The sequence below is a fragment of the Octodon degus genome, unplaced genomic scaffold (genome assembly GCF_000260255.1).
Source record: "Octodon degus isolate 3935 unplaced genomic scaffold, OctDeg1.0 scaffold00141, whole genome shotgun sequence".
Lineage (NCBI taxonomy): Eukaryota > Metazoa > Chordata > Mammalia > Rodentia > Octodontidae > Octodon > Octodon degus.
The window spans coordinates 4,756,924-4,782,260 of record NW_004524717.1 but is presented as its reverse complement, the minus strand read 5'-3'; the positions used below and the strand labels follow the sequence as shown (position 1 = coordinate 4,782,260).

General features: G+C 33.2%; 1 protein-coding gene across 8 annotated transcripts in view; it reads right to left on the bottom strand.

The window, feature by feature from the left end:
• Zeb1 (zinc finger E-box binding homeobox 1) overlaps nucleotides 1-25,337 on the bottom strand; it is a 231,544-nt gene that overhangs the window by 164,764 nt on the left and 41,443 nt on the right. For 4 of the 8 annotated variants that reach the window (XM_023701851.1, XM_004641759.1, XM_023701850.1 and 1 more), the window contains one exon: nucleotides 14,162-14,302. The exons of the other annotated variants lie outside the window; for them this stretch is intronic. The gene's annotated coding sequence lies outside the window, so the exon portion shown is untranslated. The remainder of the gene's footprint in view (nucleotides 1-14,161; nucleotides 14,303-25,337) is intronic. 8 annotated transcript variants of the gene reach the window in all.

The following is a 25,337-nucleotide window of genomic DNA, read 5'->3' as shown; positions in this document are numbered from 1 at the left end:
TTCTTTCTGGGGTGAGATGATATCTTAATGTTGTTTTAATTTGCATTTCGCGGATGGCTAGTGATGTGGAGCATTTTTCATATATTTATTCGCTTCTTTAATTTCATCCTCTGAGAAGCGTGTGTTCATTTCGGATGCCCATTTCTGAATTCGGTCTTTAAATGTTGGGGCCCTAGTGTTTTTTAGTTCTTTATAAATTCTAGAGAGAAGACATTTGTCTGAGTACCAAAAGACACATTTTAAAAACAAAATAAAAGAGAGACATGTTAAACAACAAGGAGATAAACTCTGTAAAGATGGGAAAAGTGGAGAGGCAGGGAGATTAAAACTGATACACATTCTGAGTGTAAACACTATGTATTGCAATAGATGTCTTTAAAAAAATTACCAAACAACGGGTAAATTTTTTGGTATTCAATCAAATTGAATAAGCAAATAGCCAAAATCAAGAATTTTTTCAGAGATGCAAAGTCAACATCTGTTATATTAGTATATAGTTGCATTCCTAATGTCTTCAGTTCTGAGCATGTCATTTACCAAAATATTTTGAGTGCTTATTAGAGGTACTCAAAAATTCCTCAAATATCTTAAAATTTTCTCTGTTGACTATTTTTGAACTACATATGTTCAGTCAATATTCATTATGTGCATGAGTCAAGCACTATCTTTCTAAAAGCTAAAAATAGTGAACAAAATCCTTGTTTTTATATACAAGTAGTAGGAGACAAACTAAAAAGGAAAAGTAAGCTATACAGAATGAAAGATGTTACGTCTCACAAAAAGAGAAACATCAAACAGGAAGGACTGTAGTGGAGTGGAAGCACTTTGCAGTTTTAGACTGAGTAGCTGAAGAAAACCTCATTAAATTGACACTTGAGTAAAAATCTCGAGATGAGAGAATGAGCCATGAAGACATACAAGGAAAACTGTAGAGGGAACTTCTGATGCAGTCCTCTAAGATGCAAACTTTCCCAGCATATACCCAGACATCAGAGAAGGCAGTATGGTTACAGTAACATGAGTGGGGAACATGCTGAAATCCAGGAATAAAAGGCCAAGCAAGCACAGAGGCTGGTTGACTACTTTTTAGATGAGAAGTTAATGAAGAGTTCTTATTCAAGAAGTGATATAATGTAGCTTATTTTTTAAATACAATTACTCTACCTGTAATACATTCATGTACTTCATAACACTTCAGTCAACAATGGACTGCACATACACTGGTGATTCCATACAAATATGTTGCCTAGTCCTGTCCTAGCTACCTTAAGTCTGTGTAAGTACATTTTAAGATGTGTACACAATTATGGAATCCCCTAATGACACTTTCCCTGTTGTTAAGTACACCTGATTATTAATAATGTACTGAATTAAGTCTGGGATAGATATTTCAGAGATATGAAGGTGACTTGGATCAGGTTATAGGAGTGGTGATGTATAACAGTGACTGGATTTTAAATGTATTTCAGTGAAGATGTAAAGAGAATATGTGTTAATTGAGGTGTTAAGAATTATCAAACCTGAAATGAAAGAAAAGATCTCATATAGGATGATATCATGGTTGATTATAAGACTGCAGTTGCTATTTATTAAGATGGAGAAATGGAAGGAGGTTTGGCAGGAGTGGTGATGGGATGGCTGCCATATCATATTCTAAGAGCACTACAGGACTGCTCATCTGAAAATGGATGGCCATTTACAGCCCTGGTTCTTATGACATCACTAATTGCTGTTCTGAGTGTAATGTGTGCCTGCTAAACTCATGCTGATGCTTAATTCCTCAACAATACAGAGTTAGAAGGTGGAGTCTCTGGGTGTGCCTACAGACTAATTGCCCTTATTAACAGATTAATGTTTTTCCCCAGAGATTCGGAAAGATCTCTTGAAACTGGATTAGGTCTCTTGGGAATAAATGGCCTCTCAGCACTCTCTCTTTTCTTATAATTTACCAGCCTCAGGTTATTTTTTATAGGAACACACAACAAAATAAGACACTAAGGGAATGAATACCAGTTTAAAAATAAAATTCCAAAATGTTTGAGCATTCTTTCCCCAGTTTACAAATAGATGAAGCAGGGAAGAAACATCAAAATAGACTCAAAAAGAGACAGAAATGTAGAAGGAAAAAGTAGCATCTGAAAATCAAAGTGCCAAATGCTGCTGTCACGCCAAATAAGAACTGATCATCTGTCTTACTACCATGAGAATCATTAACAGGAGTAGTTTTACTGGACTTACAGGGTTTACTAAGACTGAATTCAGAAAGGAAAGAAAATTTTTTAAAAAAGATTAGCTGTAAATATAGAAACAGGGTTGAAACTACAGGAAGAACTAAAAATGACAGCAAGAAAAGGTAACTTTATTTGTATGCTGGTAGAAAAGTTCTAAGACTGAAGGAAAAAATGATGTTGAATGAGAAGACAGAACTAACCCAATTTTCTGATCCAGTCATCTCCATTTAACTAATCCAATAATTCTCCATTTAAAAAAGCATTTCAGTATTTTCCCAATGGTTATAATATCTCATGTACTTGTAATGTAAATGTATAATAATTTAATAATTTTGAAATAAATTATAAATGTTGAATAAGTGAGTGAATGAATGATACTTTCAGCAGATACCATGACCAATACATTATTTAATGTATGCTTTCTTTTGCCTTCATATCATCTGAAAAAGTAAAGAATACATTTTAATATTTTTCAATTGATCTGATTGTGGTTGCTGCAACACACTCAAGGAAGATCAAGACCTACTTTACATTCACATAGCTCTTTGAGGTTGATCACTAAGTTAATATATTTTCAACTCCAGACATAAGCACATTTACCAGTTAGCTGAGTATCCAGTGTAGAAAGCAAATAGAAAGCATTTTACCTAATCAATTGCTAGAATTGTACCAATATGTGTACCACTTCAAAAATATTGTTTACCACAATCAATGTATCTTCTTATAAAATAACAAGTATTTGGAGAAGCTTAAAGCCTGAACTTCTTTAAGCTGGGGGTTGGCAAAAATAAATAAAACAAAAACAAAAATAAGAGCTAGATAGTAAATATTTAAAGCTTTCACATTCTATCTCCATTTCATACTCCTTTTACAATCTGAATGAATCCCTTGCAGTCGTTTTCATAAAGAACAGTTTTAAAATATAAGTGCTGAATGCCCTACAAAAATAAGCTAGGAGATGTATTTGGCCCATGAACCGTAATTTGCCAATTCCAACTTTAAATAGTTGTACAAAATATTACATATAATCCAACTGGACAGATTTCTGGATTAAGACTTGGCATTTACTCTAAATGCTTTATTTGCTACAGAGAGGAGGTCTATAACAAATCTGATCAAAACCAGAAAGAACTCTCTACCTGAAGTTCCATACTTAGAAATATTCCTGTATCTAAAAAAGCAATCTAATTGTTCTTTTACAGAAAGTCATGGAATTAATAAAACAGACACCATCACTAGTTACATGATCAATCCTACTAATATACTCATCAGGATTTTCTCTTGACTATTTTACTGTACCAGTAAACAGCAAGAATTGGGGGGGGGACATTATAAAACTGAATGTGTTTCATTTTCCCTATTTTAATTTGCACCATTAAACATACAAAGATGTTAGATTCAAAATATTCTGTTAGCAGAGCTGGAACTATTTTATCAACTTCTTTTGGATTTAAGACTCTGATAAAAGCAATAGACCCTTTCTCCAGAAAAGTTATACAAACTACTGCCATGATTTCAGACAGATCCAGACTCCTTTAATCTTGGCCACTGATTCCAGGAAAAGATACTCTAGTCTACTGTAAAACAGGTGAGGATCCCCTCGTACAGCTGTTACTCTACTGGCATTGAATTTCTCTGAAACTAGGTGCTTGGGTTCAAGTTAAATATCATCTCTCTCTCCTCTTTTCCTAACAAAATTTAATGAACATTTATTGCAGCCCATTAAAGTCTTACCAAAAAAAATTTACTTTGTGACTTTCATAGCACTTATACAGGAACTGTTATTCTTCCTGTGTATAAAGTTAGCACTGCTTTAGGGTAATATATCATATAAAGGGAAATGAAAAACGTGATGTAGACTAGAGAGAAGACAAGATTTGCCATTTTGCATAGGTAGAATCTTTGTAAACACATTATAGTAATGAACATGAAATTATCCGCTAATTCAGATATTAAACAATTACAGTATTTGTGTAAAGTGTATCTAAAACTTCAAATGTCCCTCAAATATGTCAGAAATTGAACTCATTATTCTTCTTTATCATTATTAAACTCCACTGCTTGGACTACAGGAAGGCAACAGCATCAGTCCCTGGTCAAGTCAGAACCTGTGAGCTATTCGTGGGATTTCTGTACTCCTCATTCCAACACCCAATTCATACTCACATTCTGTAAAGTCTAACTCATGAGTAGTTCTCTTACTTGCATCCTCACTGCCACCACAGTAGCTGAAGCCCATTACTATATTTCCTAGACTTATTGTGAAGCTTACTGATTTCACAGCTTTCTGTCTTTCATGGGGCAGAGAGAGTGATCTCAGAAAGATAGGTACAACCATAGAATTTAAATATTATAGGGCCATGACAATTATTAGCATCCGTGTCCAAAACATGGGTAAATCTATCTGGCTTCCTCCAGTCCAATGAGCATGTACTGCATTTTTTTGTTTACATAGAGTACAACCTAGGGATACTATCTATACTATAAGAAGTCAAGCAAGAGATCTCTTTAAAGAGTATGGGACATGATCAAGTGGAAGGAAAGATAAATGAGGGTTTTCAACATGATAGTAATGCTCCATTTTTTAATATGGTGCTGATCACACAGGTAGTTCACTTCATGAAAACTCTTGGAGCTATAAACTTATGCTCACTCTTCTAGGTATATATTATATTTCAATAAAAAGATTTTTAAACTTTAAATCTTATGGTCAAAGTCTTTTCACTGCCCATATACTAAAGCTCAAATACGTATAAGAGGCTGAAAGCTATTTTGCTGTGTGTTCTCATTTCCCTCCTCCATGTCTTTTGTCTTGACTATATATCTTGCTCTCCCTTTCCTCAGTTTTCCCATCTGTTGTGCCCTCAGCTTAGAATAATGTTCTGCCTTCTTACTTTACTAACTTCTAGTAGCGCCCCAGGTTCAGATAAAATGTCATTTCTGCCATCTGGAGTACAGCTTTGTTCTCTGCCTCCAGCTGAGGTTAGCAATCCTCTCTGTGCTCCCTTCTCAACACTCTATCATGCCTACTTAATAGACTGTGAATTCTATGAGGGCAGGAAATGTTTCATTTCCACCCTTAACAAATATTTAAATAAACTTATTGATTCTTACATAAGAACATGGTAGGTTGTTGTGGAAAACTTTCAAAATTTAAGTACTAGAGTGTACACTATTAAATTGCTGAAAGGTTTTAATACACAAATGTAAAGAAAATAAGAATTAAATGCTGAACTGTTTATATATAGAAATATATGTGAGATACATAGAGGCAACACAGAGAGAAGTCATTTCTAATGGATCTTATTTGAAAGTTCTATTTTAAAAACAATCTGATAATAAAATTCTGAGATAAAATTGAGCCTAAATTTCTACTCATTCTCTATATATAAATGATTACTTTAATCTTATAAATTATAAGGCATCACCATTATTTTAATGATTTGAGTAAATTAACTGTCAATGAATTGTCTCAGTTTCTCTGAATGAAAATTCAAGGTAATATTTAATATTCCTCTATTGAACTTTAAAAACTCTGTAAACATTTGCAAATGTTCCAAATAATTTAAGTCTTATGTACAGTATTTAGATGCCAATGGAATAACCATTTCTGACAGGACTAAACAAAAAAAGGGGATACAAAGGAAGGACCATTTTGTATCTGTATATGAAGAATAGTTAGGATAGATATACAACTACTTTCGCTTAATTCAATGAGAAGAAAGATTTGTACTAATAGTGTTTGGACAGGATATCCTGTCTGCTTCTTGTATTATGGATAGCCACTAAGAAGATAACAATGTACAATGTATTAATTACTGAAACTGTCTTATTAATCAGTTTTGAACCTGTCTTATTGCTACTTGTTTCTCAATAAAATAATTTGGTGAATGAAAAGTAAAAATGCAATGTTTTATTTGTTTGAATTACTCATTAAAAGTAACACCGGTCTAACAAGCAGCTTTCACAAACTGCTCTTCTTGAATAAAAATAAAATCTGATTCACTGAACAAGTCACCTTTTACAGGACTGGAGTGAAGCTTAGTGTTGGTGTATGTGCCTAAAATGAACAAGGGTCTGATCCAAGTCCTACCACTGGAGATGAATGAGACTGCTTTTGTAAGACAGGGGGGTGTAGTAGGCAGCAAGCATACTGAATTAAGATGTCCCAAAGAAAAAGAAACAAAACCAAAACTAATCTACCTTTGAAATCAGTGTCATGCTTAAAATGAGCTTTGGAGCAGCATTTTAGAATCTTTTACAAAAATTAAATAACAAACATAGTGTTTTAAATTATCTTATTAAAAATTGTTTTCTGTATGTCAACATCCAAATTTCTTTTTGTTCTAACAATTAATGGCACATTCATTAAATCTTTACACAGACTTTATAGATTACTAAGAAAAAAACAACATATTTTCCTTGTTTTGAGAAGACACTGGTTTCCTAGAATTTAGTATTTCAAAGTACTATTAAAATATTAAAAGCATCATAGAATCAGAAGGCCCTAATGTATTCAATCAGTGAAAAACTAGATATAACAAGGACAACATTAGTCACTTTGTTTTAGTTATTCCTTTTGGAGAAAGGATTTGAAAGAAAAAAATGATCTAAATTATTACAGATTATCAATTTTTCTTTATCTTCAATAATGTACCATAGATTCTCTACATTGGAGGTCTATTTTTAAATAACTAGGAAATGCTGTCAGTTAAGGACATAACAGAAACTATAAGGTAATGTCCAATGATGTGGGTATTTTTAAGTTTCACTGATAAAAATTAAAAGCCCTTTTCTTAATATTATGATTTTTTAAGAAATAAACTTTAATTTTTGCAAGTATTAAATTTCCAATGGGGGCTGGTGAGATAGCTCAGTGCACTAAGCACCTGCTTAGGCAAGTGCAGGGACTGGGGTTCGATCCCCAGCACCACATGCCATGCTGGCCCTGCCACTGGGTGCACTGAGGCCAGTGAACCCAAACATGGTGGCACATACCTATAATCCCAGAGCTGGGGAGGCTGTAACTAGAGGATTACTATGAGTCCAAGCTGCGTAGTGAGACCCTGAACCAAATACATAAAAATAAATAACAAATTTCAAAAGGATGGAGTTACTAAATTCTTTCCCTCTCAGTTTCTTCACCAGTGAATAAGTAGTGGTTGACTAAATTTTTTCTTAGAAAATCCTGATAATATGATAAAAATTAAAAAAATATGATAAAAATTAAAGACACCCCTTAAACAGCATATATGTACAAAGCAAGTATGTTCATCCAAGGACCCTTAGGTAAAAAGAGCACCAAATAATATTTGTGATATTTTGTAGCTTTAAATTGTTTCAAAAATTAAGACTAAAGCCTTTAAAAAAAAGTAATTCAGTCTTGAGAATAAAAACCCAAATACAGCTCATTAATTTACTTATCACTGTTAAAGACGTTAGCTAGGAAAGGCTAAACACCTTATAAATAATGTAGTTATTAATTTGACAAAATAATTTAGACATTGGAAGTTTGGCAAGACAAGATTCTTACATAAATGCAGAATATTTCTAGACATGAAAACATATGACATTTATAGCTTTCAAATGACAGCAGGTTGTCTTCCCCCTAATTCCAACATCACTATCAGTTTCAACTCCTATTCAGAGTGAGGAAAGAAAATATTATATAATGAAGGCGATATTTGAGACCTGTTAGGTGACTGTGGGCAAAGGAAAATACTTCCAGGTCCTGATACGTTATATTTTTAAAAAATTACTAGATGATTTAAAAAAAAAAAAAAAAAACCCATGATTTTCAAGAATTTTGAGAGTAGAGTAGTTCTAGATAGTGGCAACTGCTATTCAAAAAAAAAAAAAAAAAAGGACAACTTACCTGCAATTCTTGTTCTCTGAAGGAAACGCAGTAATAATAAACATATCAACACTCTTGGGTACATTCTCCTAAGTATGAATGGATTTGGAATGCACCATAGCTTAAGCTCTGAACTGCTAACCTGCTGCACTGACTGGCAACTGCGTCAACTACCTGCCTAACTAGTACCGACAAGGGATGTCATCCACATTCCTTTACTTCCTATGGAGAGCGAGTGTGGAGCCTGAATAATTACTGTCCATGGAGAACATGAATTGTCTCTTTTGTAGAGCTTAAGGCAAACAGATGCACACAACTGAGAGACTGCTATGCACTTTAAACATGGTGCTAAAATTAATACATTAAAATGTTAAATAATAAAAATGGAAAGATGTTCCTCCATAATAACAACCTTATGAGAAATCAGGGATTATGATAAAACAGGTGATTGCTAAATGGGTCAATACCCAATAGTATCAGAGCAAAGAATCACCAGTATTTAAATAGTTGTAATATAAAGTAAGTGTTACACTGCCATCCAATGACCTCATGTTTTATGTTAATGCTTGTTAACTTGAAAGTTAAGTAACAGCTGTAGAAGTAATATAAAAATGCTTGCCAGGACCCTGAAAACTGCTTAATTACTGCCAAGAATGACTTTTCATAAAGTGTAGAGCCAGCAATGCACTGTTAGGTAATTTATATTTTATAAATTCAAGTAATCAATTCATAATTTTATACACCTTATTCTTTAATGTAATAATTTAGATTTTAAATGTTTAAATATGTAAGAAGTGAGTCACTGTCCCAGGTCTGGCTAAAATTACCTAGATAGGGGCCGGGGAGATGGCTCAGTGGAATAAGTGCTTCCCTGGCAAGCACAAGGGCCTGAGTTCAATCCCTGGTTCCACCAATAAATAAATAAATAAATAAAAATTACCTAGATAATAAAAAAGGAGTTACAGATAGTTTGTAGTTTGCATACAGATTTGTCAGAAGCCTGCTGAAACCTTCTGGAGAGTCTCTATCCTGTAGTACTACAAGTTTAGAGGCAAAGTGATGATGTCATCCTCTCAAGTTAAACCAGGGCAATCTTACCAGTGCAGTTGCTTGGTTCACAGGTATCAGTATGTATAGTTAGTCAGGGTGAGAATCCTTCCAATTAACTGCTAGTTTCAAAAACCTGCAGATGCTTCTCAGGATCATTGCCTTACCCATCCTAAGCATATAAATGTATGGTTTTGCCCCTGTCTTGTTTCCCAGCCTTTTTCCTTGCCTTCTCCTCATTGTCCAATCCTCAAGTTCTTGCTTTCCTTTTAATTGTGTTATACCTTTCTATTTGTATTTCTTCTTTTGAGTTCTTATACTAGGGAGACTATACAATACACATGTGGATTTATTTCACTTACGAGTATATCTTCAAGTGGCATTCACTTAAATATAAATGCTTCAAGTTTATCATTCTTCATAGCTGAGTAATACTCCATTGCATAAAAATACCACATCTTTTTCAACCATTCCTCAGGTGACAGGCATCTTGGCTGTTTCCAAGATTTGGCTATCACAAACTGTGCTGCTATAAGCATAGGTATACCTATATCACTATGATATGACATTTTCAGTTCCTCTGGGAAAATTCCCAGTACAGGGATAGCTGGTTTGAATGGGATTTCCAGTCCTAGTTTTTTAAGGAGTCTCCACACTGATTTCCATAATGGTTGCACCAGTCTACATTCCCACCAGCAGTGGAGAAGGGTTCCCTTTTCCCCACAGCCTCTCCAGCATTTGCTGTTGGTTGATTTCTTTAAGATAGCCTTTCTTTATGGGGTGAGATGATATCTCAGTGTTGTTTTAATTTGCATTTCACGGATGGCTAGTGATGTGGAACATTTTTTCATATATTTATTCACTTCCTTAATTTCGTCCTCTCAGAAGTATGTGTTCATCTCAGATGCCCACTTCTGGATTGGGTCTTTAAATTTAGGGGCCCTAATGTTTTTTAGTTCTTTATAAATTCTAGAGATCAGACCTTTGTCTGGGTGCTTATTAGTTAAAGACTTTTTCCAAATTTGTGGGTTTTCTCTTCACTTTGTTAGCAATTTCTTTTGACATGCAAAAACTTTTCAATAAGAGGTGGTCCCCATTGTTAATTCTTTCAGGTATTAACCGTGTGATTTGATTTTTGTTCATGAACTCTTTGCCTACCCCTACATCTTCAAGACTTCCTCCTACTTTCTCTTTCAAGAGATTTAGGGTTTCTATTTTAATGTTTAATAGGATGGTCACACTTGGAATGCCTGACAGTCTGGTCTTCTAAATACATACTTCTTTGTCATGACATACCAATTATTACCATGCTCTCTCTCAAGGAAATGTACTTTTTTTAGTGGGTAATAAATGAAAAAAAGACACAAGGGAAAAAAAGTCGCATGACTGTCCTGCTACAATGCTGCATATGGTTAGATTTCTAAATTTTTGTGTAAAAATATGTAATTGTTTATTCATGTCCTTTAAATATTTTCATTTTTAAATTTTTTCCATATTTTATAGGGACTTTAACATATCAATACTTGATGGAAAATAACTGTCCCATGTTATGCCTAAGATGTTTGATACTCAGACAGATGGTTAGGGTAAACCCAATTGCATATGTTGTAGGGTAATAATAAGCTTCTCTTCTGGATGGTTAACAACCTAAGTTTGCAGACCAAAAATTAGAGAAATAGAAGGGTTGCAAGGACAGGCAACATTTTGACCCTAGTCTTCCAAAGTCAGTGAAGACTCAGGACATAAGAGAACCTATACTATAACATCATGCAACTCAGTTGAGTCCCAAATGTTCTGATCAAGGAGATTATGGAGCCACAGAGCAATGTGATCAATGATGTAGAGTGTGCCTAAGGAGAGTCACATGGAGAGAAAACATTCTCTCAGGCGTTCACAGAGAGCAAATTGGTTAAGCAATGGCCCTGACTCATTCACATGGCTGACACTGATAAAGGATCTACAAACTGTAGTACAGGGTTACAGGATAAATCCTGAGGGTACTTGACTGACTTTATCAGATACAAAAGTTACATTTCTTGTTATACAGGTCTTGCTTTATCTTCGTCTCAACCATCCAGCAGAAAAGTATAAAAATGAGGTATATAAAGTAAAACCATATTAATATGCTGAGCTGTGAAAGGCTCAAGTCTACAACTTCTACGGATAACCCACTACTATTGTGGACTGCTGGACTGTGTTGGATTGTTTTGCTGAATTTATATACCTATAGTATTTAGATGCCAATGGAATACCCATCTCTGACAGGACTAAACAACAAAAAAAAAAGGGATACAAAGGAAGGACCATTTTGTATCTGTATATGCAGAATAGTTAGGATAGATATATAGCTACTTTCACTTAATTCAATGAGAATAAAGATTTGTACTAACAGTGTGTGGACAGGATATTCTGTCTGCATCTTGTACTATGGTGAAGCACTAAGAAGATAACAATATACAATATACTAATTATTGAAACTGTCCTATTAGTTTTGAAACTATCTCATTGAGATTCGTTTTCAATAAAATAAAATAAAATAAAAAAGTTAAACCAGGGCAGGACAGGCATGCCAGAGAAAATACAATATACTTGGTTAAATTTAGATTAATATAGCATGGGACAGAATAACTAAATAACTATTTGCTATTTACCTGAAAGTTAAATTATCTATCTAGTTTTGTTTTGTTGCCTTTTGTTAATCTGGAAATTCTAAACCAAGACAGTTCAAACTGTTATGCGCTGGACTTCTAGTACAAATAAAGCTAAAATCTGAGCTAGCTATGCCTTATTTTAAATCTATACTTTTGAATATGGTAGTAGTTACCATGTACACATGGCTACTAAGCACTGGAACTGTGGTTAGTCCAATAAAAACTGTGCTGTAAGTATAAAATACACACCAGATTTTGAATGATTAAGAAAAATGTAAAAATATTTCATAAATTTTTATACTAATAACATGTTCAAATAGTATCTTAGATACTGACTCTGTTAGAAAACTAAAAATTATAGACATAGATTTTAACTATGGCTTCAATTATTATTGTTATTTTTTACTAGAAAGTCCTGGCTTAAATGCCTTCAAGGAGAGAACTGTACCAGAATTTCCTTGCTGTCCCATCACTAATAAACATCAGCACTGGTAAACACACAGGGCTGCATTCTCAACTCCCATCTACTTGCTAAAGTTTACAGTGAGCATGCTCTTACCTAGGAAACTTAACTTCTTGTGGTAATTGTTTGTACGAACTATCTGTAATCACCTTAAAAACAAAAAACCCCCTATCATCCAAATACTAGTAAAAGGCTAATCTAAAATATACAAAGAGGGGGCCAGGGAGATGGCTCAGTAGGATAAGTGCTTGACTGGCAAATGCAAGGATCTGAGTTCAATCCCTGGTTCTGGCGAAGTAAAAATAAAATATACAAAGAAAGGGAGGGAAGGGGCCGGAGAGATGGCTCAGTAGGATAAGCGCTTGACTGGCAAACGCAAGGATCTGAGTTCAATCCCTGGTTCCGCAAAAAAAAAAAAAAAAAAAAAAAAAAAGGAGGGAAGGGTAGCAATGGAGGTGAAAATTATCAAAGTGTATGATATGCTTCTATGCATCTACCTAAATGCAACCCATTAATCTGTATAATCCATAACAACAAAAGAAACTAAATTTTTTAAAAAGATGCCTAATTTCTTAAAACAATCATTTTTATATAACTCAAAAAATAAATACTAGTATGTGTTACATGTGAAGATAAAATTAAATCTTCAAGATCCTAGTTTCATTGAAGAATCTTTCAATATCATTATATTGGGTTTTTAACTCCTATATATTATCAAAATCATAGAAGAGTGGTTTATTTTGTTCCCCACTTAAGGTGTATAAGAAGTTCTTGTTAAGAATCTTTTGGATATGATTTGACTTTTGATGTCCTAGATAATGAACGCAAGATCTCTGTGCCCTTCATATAGAGCACTAGTTATAGAATCATGAAGCAAATTTTTCTTTTTAAAAATATACTATGCATACTAATATACGACAAAGATATTTTAAAAGGTATGTTTTCTAGAAGAGTTATTTATTTATTTTGGCAGAACCAGGGATTGAACTCAGCCCCTGTGCTTGCCAGGCAAGCCCTTATTCCACTGAACCATCTCCCCAGCTCCTACAAGAGATATTTTAGATTAAAAACATTTTAGTTTAATGAAGTTTTAGTATGAGTAAAAATCTTGTTTAGTTATTTCATATCTCACTTCAATGGATTTGGGTTTTTTAGCTTTATAATGAGTTATGCATTTGTTCATTCTCTTCCATACTATTTATAAAGATTTAAAATATTTAATATATTCTCACAAATAAAATTTCAAATAAAATGGCATACATGTAATTTCTTTGAACTCTGAATAATCTGTATTTCTTCCTTTATATAGTCTATATCTAATTTGGAGAGTTAAATCTTTTTAAAATTATTTGCCCCAACACTAGACTTACTTAACACTTTAACTCTTCACTGTCAATACTGTGGTATTGTGAAGATTATCATCTTGAATATTTTGTTAGATATTTAGCTTCTTACCAATACCAAAAGTTGTTCTCATCAAATGTTGCACTACTGCTCCAACCTGGATGCTATGTGCCCAATCACATGCTTCCTTGCATTTGTCTTCATATAGTCAATGAATGGTACCTAACTGCCATTTCAAAATTTTTAGATAAAAAATTTAAGACATCCAAGAAAAGCTTTTATGAAGAATGAACTTCAGCAGTTACTAACCATGATTTAGATGTAGAATGAATTGGAAAACAAATCTTACTGCAATTGGGAATGAAAGAAAACCATCATCATTTCTAGGACATGTTTTAGTTCTAAACAAGGAAAACTACTTCTTGATGAATCTGTGCTGCCCTGGTCTCAGCGGCTGCCTGGCTGTCCTTCTCTGAGGCCCAATGGCCTTTACCCTCAATGGAGCATTCCAAAACCAGCCCTGAGTTAGGAGCATGGGCCCACGAGTGTGTGCTCACTACATAGTGCTTACCTTTAGAGAACAAGGTGCTTGACACAAACTGAGCAAGTTCTCACCCAGTACTTTCAAGAACACTGAAAAAGATCGGCAGATCTTTCTTGGTGCAGGAAGGACCTCTTTAAAATCTTCTTGTGGTGGAAGTCTATAATTTTCCTGAATAAGGAAAGAAGAGTAAAAATTATACTGAGATTATACCATTTGGATCAAGTTTATCTTTCCATTTAGAAAAATGAGCTTCTGAAAAAAATAAGAAATGAGATGAAATCACAAGTTGTTTAAAAATCACATTCTTTTGTATAAAATCATCTCCTCTAAATATTATATGTTTCAAACAGTAATCCTTAATCCCAAAGCCTCGAGTAGTTTTACCTTTACACTCCAAGAAATTGAAAAAGAATAAATTCTATGTTAACAAGATTTCATAATTTTAAGTTACATTAAAACATTAGTACAGCTAAATTCCTTGAAAAGCAACAAGTCAAACAGTATACAATGGAATTTTTCCTGTGACTTATTATTTCAGGTTATTTAAAAAAGAAGTAGCCCTTTGTATTTTGTTAAATATACATAAACATATACGAATCACTATTCTAGAATGTAAAACTCTATAAGGAAAGCCAAATTTTGTGGGGGTTTTCTTGACACACTGATTATCTGCGGAGCCTTACGTAAGGGTTGACATATAATATTCCTTATAATATAAGAAGTACTAACAAATTAAGTCAATAATCTGAAGGTCAAAATTTGCATCACATAAAACAATTAGAAACCTATATAGGAGTCTGAAAACATGCTATATAACATGAGCAGTATAAACTTTCAATCACATATTGAATAAGAAAATAATGTTTAAAGTGCTTTACCTTAAAATATTCATGAGAAAATGTTATAAATATATTACTACAATACAAACTCCTACAAAGGAATGAAATACTTTAAGGTCAGAAAATCACACACTGAACCTTAATATATATTACCAGGTATCATATACAATGAAAACACTAATATGGAAGCAATGGAACATGGCTTTTCAGGCAAGCACTTATTCCACTGAGCTATCTCCCCACCCTGTAACATGGCTTTTCAACACTTCAGTATTTATTATCTTTCTTCTCATGAAGAGTAGATCAATACTGTACTAAAAACTCCTTAAAGTCCTCATATAGGCAGTGATCTGCTTCATTTCCACTAGCAGGAATAAGTACATCACATTCAAAGATTTAATAAGGTTCAATTTTTAATTTCACTTGAAAGTAGAGATTATTAAACCTTGCTAATAACTGATCTACCCAAGCAATCTACTTTCTCTTCCATATTGATGAATTTTTCTCATAATATATTTAGTGAAAGTCTGTTTTTCCCCATTTCAGGCTGTTCACAGAGTTCAGTTTTTTAAATTTTATTTTATTGAGAAACAAATAGCAATGAGACAGTTTCAAAACTGACTAATAGGATGGTTTCAATAATTAATACATTGTACATTGTTATCTTCTTAGTGCTTATCCATAGTATGAGAAGCAGACAGAATATCCTGTCCCAATACTATTTGTACAAATCTTTCTTCTCATTGAATTAAGCGAAAGTAGCTGTGTATCTATCCTAACTATTCTGCATATACAGATACAAAATGGTCCTTCCTTTGTATCCCTTTTTTTTTGATTAGTCCTGTCAGAGATGGGTATTCCATTGGCATCTAAATACTATAGGTGCATAAAATCAGCAAAACAATCCAACACAGTCCAGCAGTCCATAATAGTAGTGGGTTATCTATAGAAGTTGTAGACTTGAGCCTTTCACAGCTCAGCATATTAATATGGTTTTACTTTATATACCTCATTTTTATACTTTTCTGCTGGATGGTTAAGACCAAGATAAAGCAAGACCAATATAACAAGAAATGTAACTTTTGTATCTGATAAAGTCAGTCAAGTACCCTCAGGATTTATCCTGTAACCCTGTACTGCAGTTTGTAGATCATTTATCAGTGTCAGCCATGTGGATGAGTCACAGCCATTGCTTGGCCAATTTGCTCTCTGGGAAAGCCTGAGAGAATATTTTCTCTCCATGTGACTCTCCCCAGGCACATTATACATCATTGATCACATTGCTCTGTGGCTCTATAATCTCCTTGATCAGAATATTTGGGACACAACTGAGTTGCATGATGTTACAGTATAAGTTCTCCTATGTACTGAGTCTTCACTGACCTTGAAAGGCTTGGGCCAAAATGTTGGCTGACCTTGTAGCCCTTCCTTTTCTCTATGTTTTGATCTGTAAACTTAGGTTGTTAACCATCCAGAAGAGCTTATTATTACCCTGAAACATATGCAGTTCAGTTCACCCTATCTGTCTAAATATCAAACATCTTAGGCATAACATGGAACAGGTAGAGAAAACTACAGGGAGCTGTATTAACAAGACTTGCTTACCCTTCAATCAAATGACATGGTTGATATGCCTAGAGGATACAGAAATACTATATAGCACTGTAATGATTTCAAAGCAAATATGGAAATTGAGAGTATCATTTAGCAATGGACTGGTTTATTGTTCACTTCAGAAAGGTACTGACCTAGGTCAGGCACGTGTGATTAGAGAGGGAAATGAATGTGGAACTTATACTATGCTCAAAGACTAAAAATAGTTTTCTGCTTTATCACTTCTTCTTAGTTGCTAAGCTAAATCTAGTTCAATTTTTTCCTACTAGTAAAGGTACTGATTTCACATTGTGCTTTTTGACATTTTCAGAAACATTGTAACGTAATCAGAGGCAGAAAAATGTGGGGCCACAAATCAGTAACAGGAAGTGACATAAATATCAAGTCAAAGGTCATATTTCTTACTCTTATTGACCATGACAACAGACATCCAAGGATTTTAAGATAAATCTTCGGGGCAGATAAGTCTAGTACTTCAATATTCCTGCTTTAGATACTGTTACTTAAAAAATAGAACCTGGAAGGGGTGAGACTTCCCCTCATTGAAGAATCTTCAGGAAAATAAAATAACAAGGCATCTTGAAAATTAGAAGTAGGTATGAACTTAAAAATTTCTAAATTACTTTTATTTAAATAATTTGTCAGTTTTCTCTATTCAGAAATAGTGTTTGTGACTCATTCACATGGCTGACACAAAGTGTGGTACAGTGTTTCAGGTTAAATCCTAAGGGGATTTGACTGACCTTATCAGATACAAAAGTTACATTACTTGTTACATAGGTCTTGCTTTATCTTGGTCTTAACCATCCAGCAGAAAAGTATAAAGTTGAAGTATAAAAAGTAACGCCATATTAATATGCTGAGTTGTAAAAGGCTCAAGTCAACTTCTTCTTCTTTTCTTTTTTTTTTTGGTGGAACCAGGGATTGAATTTAGGCCCTTGAGCTTGCCAGGCAAGCATTTATTCCACTGAGCCATCCCCCTGGGCAAGTCAACAACTTCTGTCATTGCCAGTCTTTCAGAAAACCCACTACTATTTGGACTACTGAACTATATTGGAATGTTTTGCTGAATTCAGGCACCTATAATATTCAAATGACAATGGAATACCCTTCTCTGACAAAACGAAAAGGGGGATACAAATGAACTATTTGTGTCTGTATGTTCAAAATAGTTAAGATAAATACACAGCCACATTCTCTTGGATCATTGAGACAACAATATGCAATGTATTAATTATTGTAACTGTGCTAGTAATCGGTTTTGAAAGAGTCTCATTGCTATTTGTTTCTCAATAACATTATTTTTTTAAAAAAGAAATAGTATTACTTCAGTCTCAAAATTTTTCAAATATGGTCATGCTTTTTTCTAACAACTTCATATCTCTACCAAATTTACACACACATATTCTATTAGGTCTTTTTGAAGTATGGTTTTTCAGCCAGTATAAAGACAGTATATCTGGCCTGTTTTTAATTTTTCTTATTTAAATGCTTTTAAAGATCGACTGCATAAGTTTTCTAGACAGTAACTCATGACATCTAAAATATTTCAGTTTTATTTTTTTCTTCAGATTGGGTTCATTAACACAACAAATAGAGTGAGTAGTAACTAATATACCAATAATAAAAATGGAGACTTTATTTCCTGAATTCAAATTTATCATTACTTACCTACTACTCTGTCCAGGTGATACTGTCCAGCTGTATGATCTAATGAATTATCATGTTCCCTGAAACTCTTAACACTCATAACTCATCACACCATAGTACATCTGACCAAGTAGGTCTAGGCAAACGTCTCCAATTCTTAAGGATCAACACTGTATAGATGGACTATACAGTTACCCTAACACAATGATTATGAAAGTCAAATAAAAACTAACTTTAGTCTATGAAAGAATCCACAACCACACATAAAATAGGTACTCATTGTGCTGTGTGGTCCTTGTACCTCTAACACTCCTGGATATTACAGTAGGTATCTAAGAGACCATATTTAAAACATCAGGGTCTTTTCTAGAATGATTATTTCAGGTATATCAAACAGCTTTAGCTGCTAAGGAAAACCTCCACAGGAAGAATTTACCCCAAAGCAAGGGGTAGCAGACTCCTCACCACCTTTCAAAAGTTAATTATCAAATTAGAATTGATTCAGAGAACAGGGAACAATGGATAAAATCATGAGAGATAGGTAATTCTCAATAGACACACTGGGCTGTCACCACTGTTCAGTTTCAGCATTGCCATAAATATGACAGACACTGTATTCTCCCTGATATGATGAAGTATGAAATATTATTTTGCATGAGGTGGCCCATTTTTCTCCATCCTACAATACCAAAACCAAAGTCTAAGTCTTTTTGAGCTACCCACTAATTTATAGAAAATTTAGAGCCAAGTTACAGGCCAAAACCCCCCAAAAAATCTACAAAGTGGGGAACAAACTACAACAGAGTTTATTCAGTTTCTTCTATAAGTCATTTACAGGAAGTAAAAGAAGGAAAGAGAAAGAGAAGACTAAGGATAGGATAGGAGAGGTAAGCAGAGAAGTGGTAGGGAAGAACAGCTATTTTCATTACAGAGAAATTCTAATAAATGCTTAATACAAAAACCTTCTTGGATTTTGAATAAACAAATCAAATATAAAATGCCATTTTGCAGTCAATAGGAGAGGAAACTTAATAGAGTTAATATGAGTACTAAGTATTTATTCTCACTTTTGTTGGATATGACAGATATTGTGGTTGTGTGAGAGAAAATTATTTTTTAAAAAACATGTATAGTGAAGACTGTAGAAGAAAAAAGACAAGATTTCTGATCTACTTTAAAAGCATTTGAAGAAGTGAAGAAATTAGACGAGGTCAAAGTGGCAACATTTTGCTGATTGTCAAATCTAGACCATAGGTATTACTGGCACACCAGTAAGGCTTATTACACTTGTCTCTTTGATGATGCCTGAAATTTTTCACAATTATATTTTAGCTCAGGCTTTTATAACATCCTTTGTTACATCAAATATATTCTCAGTAAACATGTAACTACTTCACAAGCAACACAAAACAAGGATACAATAGCCATAAGACTATTCTGTACGACTGGTATAGATTTGCCCACACTCTAAAAGATTCATTTTAAAAATCAATTTTACTTGCACATACAGTTGTTATGTAGATATATATTTGAAGAGGAAAAAGCCTTGTAGGTTCTAGTTTAGTTATACTTCACAAAAATACAATTTCAAAAAATAATCTGTACTCCATAAAACAAAAGAAAAACAGATATAATAATCTGTAGGGTATACCGAACGGCTGCAAAGTAGATTATTTTATTTTGATACCTCTCTATCTCCTTTATATGTTAATAAAACCATTATTTCTCTCAGATTTTATTCATACACATTAGGCATGTATTCTCAAAAAATACTTGTAATTCAACTGACCTCATCTTTAACCTACTGATATTCCCTTCTCTGAATGGGTCCGATGGAGCTCAGCTAACTATTAGCAAGGCAATTTGCTACAAGTGCACTGTGCCATTTTTAATAGTCAGCACTCACATATTTAATTGAATGATAGAAATTAGTTAAATATGCACAAAATATTTGGATGTATATTCCCTTAAAGTTTTAAAATAAATTTTATTTTTATTTATATTTTGGTAGAACTGGGTATTGAACTCAGGCCCTTGAACATGCCAGGCAAGCGCTTATTCTACTGAACCATCTCCTCGGCCCAATAAATTTTAATAAAATACATGACAGATATACTTTTAAATTAGATTTTCTTAAACCCAGTGAATATTCTACCATGTGCATCTCTAGTGTAGAAAAACATTTATGGACATCATTTCACAAAAAGTATCCTATAGCACAATATAGGATAACTATTGTCATCATATTTCACAGAAATTAAAAGAATTGCTTTTGTTGGTCCTTGACATAACTTTTACTATTAACTACTGCTCATTCCCCCATATATTACAGTAGGCAGGGCCGGGGAGGTGGCTCAGTGGAATAAGCACTTCCCTGGCAAGCACAAGGGCCTGAGTTCAATCCCTGGTTCCGCAAAAAACAAAACAACAACAACAACAAAAAGAAAAAACAGGTAAAGTCATCAAGAAAGCAAGTTATTTTTCTATATAATAATTGCCTTTTTATAAATTTTAATCTCATACCGCTACATTAACATTTAATAGTATAGTCTTAATATGTTTTAATATCCACTGTCAAAAAAGTTTATATGAATTCCCTTACAAATATTTTAACATTCAAAATGTAGTAACTCACAATATATGTTTTTAAATATTCTACAGGGTTATAAAAGGATATGTATGTCAAGCCGTTTTTTTATCTAAAAAGTGTTGCATACAACCATATTAGCATCTAGTAGGCAAACCAACTCTTGATGGTTAGTAGATGCATACAATTCCAAGGCTCACTTGACTCTAAACCTTATCAGAGAACAGACTTGTACAACAGTGTTGCACATTTGAATCATACGGTTGTACATCAAGTGATGCTCCCAACTTTCAACACGTTTGGAAGTAATAAATGGTATTTAAGCCATCCAATGAGAGCATGGTAAAGAGGACACACACAAGTATGCATACATACACCTCTCTCTCCTCTCCTCCTCCACAATCATGTTTGTTTTATTTACTTTCCCTTAAATACAATGTCCTATTTTTAATGAATTAGTAAATTAATCTAAAACTTCATGACACTTTCTGACTAGAATAACATATAGAATTATAAGCAGCAGAATTTATGACTGCTTTAACTATTTAAAATATTGTTTTAAAAAGGCAGTCTAACAATAGAAAAATAAAATTTAATACTTGCTCAAGTTTTACTAGAAAAAAAATTTTAATCAATGAAACAAGAACAATAGTCTGAAAATTAGCCAATACTGAAGAAATTTTAATTTCTTTTGAAGTTAAGAAATGTCACACCTTGATCACAGCCAAAAGACCAAGAAACAATGAAATTAAGAAACATAATACGTGAATATTTGAGGAGCTCTGAAATTATATACATAAAATTCAACAATGTATTTTCATTTGCAGCTACCATGCCAACTATTTTTCCGATTATAATTCCCTATTCAGTAAACTTGGAAATTTTAAAAAGCCTGATAATTTCTTAGCTTTCTGATTCAATATGAAGAATATGGAATGGCTTTGTGTGTGTGGGAGGACAGAGACAGGAAAACTGGATAATTCTTTTGGGTTATCATTAGATTACTACTAGCAATTGCTACCCAGCTAGTAAATTTTCAATAAATACTTTTTGACTGAATCCATTAGAACTAATTATGGTCTCAGGAAACTATATTACTCAATTTTTTCTCACTTATAATCTTACATGAAAATAGTATTTCTATGTTACAAAATTGAAAAGATACTATGGTATAAATTATGTACTTTAGATTTAATTTAAACACTTCATCCAATGATACTTGCATATGTAACTGAATTCAAGAATCTGTACACACATTCTACACATTTAGACTTCAAAGTCATGTGATCACAGATCAAAGAAAATGTACAAATAAATTTTATCCTGAAATTGTTTTTCAAAAATTTTACATGATAAAAATTTTTTAACTCTTAAGATATCATAAATATGTATTCATAAACAAATATAAAATATACATCTACCAATTATATGAATATATATGAATTCCTTTAGAAGCATAACCATCTGTCTTTAGTAGCAAAAACACGATATATTCACGATAGCACTATAAATCTACAAATACTACAAATATAATTTAGATTTATCATTAGAAAGATCTTTTCTCAGAATTTCTGGAGGGAAAACATTGAAAATGAACTTATACTTTAATTTTCACTGAATATGAACTTAATCTTTACTTTTATTTGGTTTTATCTTCCATCTGGTAAACATGAGAAGATGCTATTTTCCTTTTTTAAATAAGAATATGGGTAAGTTTTATGATGGCCAGGATAGACTGAGAAACACTTTGTCCAAAAGAAGCAGTCTATGGCAGCCTCTGAGTGACTGATGTACTCCTGCTTATAGAAGTCTCAAAATTTTGGTAAAAATGTCACTGAAAAAATTTTTGTAAGTTCTGTTTATGTATATCCTATCTACACTCCACTCCACAGTGTTACGTATGGCAATATACACGCGACACAAACAAAAGCACCATTCTGCAAGTACTTCAGGTGACCCAATTTTGTAAATCAGGTAGGACATTTTTAAGTTGAAAAAGTATTACCATTATTGTTATGGTTGTTAAGCTAAACATATAGACCTATTGTGAATACATTTTATGTACTAGATATTTTTCTAAACGTTTTATATACATATTCCTATTTATGAGATAAAGCACAATGGAATTATAGAACTTTCTGAAGATTAAAAGCCTTGTTAACACACTAAAACTCAAATGCATCCAGTGTCACTATCAACATAAACTGATTACAATTTCAAATTGTTAAAGGCAAAACTGCTTTATATAATTTTACTAACTGCCTTATGTACTGCATAATGCACATGATAGCATTATGAGTCTGTTCTGCTTGTATTCCCATTTCCTGACATTCAGAATTCTGAAGATCTTGCTATAGCAGTTTCTTATTTTAAGTGAGCTGTCTAAGAAATAAAATTGTCTCAGCCTCACTAATTTCTAAGATATATTTTCAGAGACTTCCTAAAATTTTTGTCAGTGAATAACTTCATTCCTTGAAGAAAGCATTCTGATTAAATTATTAGCACATTTAGAAATGAATTCTCAAGGTACTGACTGCTCTGGTTTTATTATGTCATGCACCACTGTGATCTACTGTAATTACTTATGTCATGTCTATCTTTCCTGCCAGAGTATGACCTAGGATCTTATCAATTTCTCTATGCTCCCCATGTCCCAGTGCCATGCACAACATTCTAAGAATTTATAGGGCCCGGGGAGATAGCACAGTAGAATAAGTGCTTGCCTGGCAAGCACAGGGTCCTGAGGTCAATCCCCAGTACCACACACACACACACACACACACACACACACAAAGAGAATTTATAGAATTAGTAAGTAGGATTTGCTCTTTTCTCTCTTACATTTAGTAAAAATCTCACTGTAATATATTACTAAAATACCTACATATCAAATTTTATATATTTATAATTAATAATATACTATTTTTAATGATGTGATACAAATTTTCTTCAAATAAATCTTTGTGATATCAGCAAGAATTCCTCTTTATAAACGTGTCATAAATTCTTTAAAAATCTATCTTTTATTTAGTACATTTAAAAGTTTCTTACTTTTATATTGAAAACATTCTTTTTCTTACAACTATAGTAAAGAAATTTTATTAATAATTTTAAATACATTAAAAATAAATATAATTTTAGGGGCCAGCGAGATATCTCAGTGAACTAAAGCACGAACTTGGGCAAGCTTGGGCAAGCTTAGGCAAGCACAGGGACCATGGTTCTGTCCCTGGTATCGCATGGCATGCCAGCTCCACCTCCAGTGTGGGCTAAGCCGGCCACACACACACACACACGAAATATAATTTTAAAATGATTTATTAAAATGTTTGTTTCTCAGGGCCGGGGAGATGGCTCAGTGGAATAAGCGCTTCCCTGGCAAATGCAAGGGCCTGAGTTCAGTCCCTGTTCTGCAAAAAACAAAAACAAAAACAAAAAAAAGTCTTCCCTGTTTAAAAAAAAAAGTTCCTTTCTCATTTAACTTCTAATCCCACATAATTATTTCTATCTCATTTCTTCTGATAGTATTAGCTCCAAAATTCACAACATAGGCCATTATAGTTCATTACAGTATGCATATATTGGGTATATACTAAAAAGTTACATAGTTAGAAACTGACAACTATTGGTATCACTTTGTTTTAGAAGCAATTCATTTGCAATTTATTTCAATAAAAGACATGCTATGCATCATAGTCCATCTGCGATACTGACTAACTTTTGTTTAAAATATCTTTGTGCAGCAAACCTTAATTCTCTGCCTGACATTACAGACAATGATAGCTAACTGAGGACCAAAAGAGCTGCCAAAGGACACTGAATGCTATGAACACTGCAAAAGAATATGCAGTATTACCCAGTAAGCAACATTTCCCCCAGACACCCTTTCCATCTTCATCCCAGAAATAACAAGTGAGACTGGTTAGATCTCTGAGCTGAGATCGTCAAATTAAAATATCAGAAGTGAAATTAGTGACATTCTTTTGAGTGTGTCCACAGAAAACTAAGCTCAGGAGTAACTACATAGATTAAATTCAACATAATTTTGAGGAAAAGGTTAATGTACTTAATTTGGATAGTGACATTTAAAAGAGATTTGTATTCATTTAATACATTAAGTAGATCACATATTTCAATAACCTGAGGAAAGATCATTTCTACTAAAAATAAAATTTGCTGATCTTAAGTTTCATAAGTGTATGTAAATATTCTATTTGTTTTGACCACCACCTAAAGAAAAAAAAGGAGCATAGTGGGATGACTATAGTTCACAGGAACTCACTGTAAATTTTATGATAATCCAGAAGATTGTCTCCAAATATAAAGAGGAAAATTCTAATTATCCTAATTTGGTCACACATGTTGCATACATGTGTTGAAACACCACATAAAACCAGTAAATATGTACATAAATGCAAAAATTTTAAAAATAAAAAGATCAAATCTTCTGTGAGTTTCCAAAATGTTTACAGATCTAATTCATGAAAACAAAGAACTTCATCCTTGTTGAGCA